Raw genomic sequence first — 1229 nt, 5'->3', positions numbered from 1 at the left:
AATAGAAAGTCAAGAGGGAAAGGGGCACCTGGGTGGCTCAGTTGGTTAAGTGTCTGCCTTCGGCTCAGGTCGTGATCCCAGGGTCCTGGGATCGAGCCCCACTTTGGCCCCACACTCAGTGGGGAGCCTGCTTGTCCCTCTCCCTTTGACCCTCCCCCCACTCGTCCTTATGCATGCGCGCTCTCTCTCTCAAATAAATAAAATCTTAAAAAAAAAAAGAAAGAAAGAAAGCCACTTCTGGACCTTGGACTGTATCTATTTAAAAAGGAGACAGGCCAGACACTGGACTGAATAAATCACATTTAAGGACTGTTCAAGGACAAAATTTAAGAACAATTCTTTTTTTTTTTTTTTAAAGATTTTGTGTATTTATTTGACAGAGAGAGACACAGTGAGAGAGGGAACACAAGCAGGGGGAGTGGGAGAGGGAGAAGCAGACCCCCCGCCGATGTGGGGCTCGATCCCAGGACCCTGGGATCATGACCTGAACTGAAGGCAGACGCTTAACGACCGAGCCACCCAGGCGCCCCAAGAACAATTTTTATATTAGCAGTTGCAGTGTTCTTGCTGAAATGTCCTAGTGGGGAATAAATGCTCAATAGTTAGAGGTAGTAGCAGCAGGAGTAATTAATGAATTCACATAACAGTTCAGAAAAAAATACATTGCTAACTAACTAAGTAAAAATGGAGCAAGAGAGAGATAAGGCACAATTTCCAATTTTAAGAGAAGAACGGCATTCACAAGTTTCATACAATTATCTGTAAGTGATGACCCAAAGGTTAAAAACAGAATGAAAAGCGTCTGACTCATAGAAGGGCAATACCCACAGCTCTGACAGAGGCAGATGTGAAGATACAGTGAGAACCTCCCACTGTACCACATCCCACTCACAAACTCTGCGGGGGCAACGTGAAGGAACCCCAAGTATTCTTTCCTACAGAGGTCTGCTCTCTGAACCCCAGGTCTGAGATTAAGGGCGCTGTTCTTCACGCATCCTGCTGCAGACAGGGGGTATCATGTGCTCAAAAGCTGACGTGGCAACCACAGTGGCTTATGCTGTAACCTGAGGTCCTCAGAAAAGGTCCCCGATCGAGGTCCTCTTAAAAATGGATGCAGCATGGGGCGCCTGGGTGGCTCAGTTGGTTGAGCGACTGCCTTCGGCTCAGGTCATGATCCCGGAGTCCCGGGATCGAGTCCCGCGTCGGGCTCCCTGCTCGGCAGGGAGTCT

The sequence above is a fragment of the Leptonychotes weddellii genome, chromosome 14, assembly GCF_054177405.1.
Source record: "Leptonychotes weddellii isolate Sample4059 chromosome 14, ASM5417740v2, whole genome shotgun sequence".
NCBI classification, from domain to species: Eukaryota; Metazoa; Chordata; class Mammalia; order Carnivora; family Phocidae; genus Leptonychotes; species Leptonychotes weddellii.
This window is presented reverse-complemented; position numbering follows the sequence as displayed.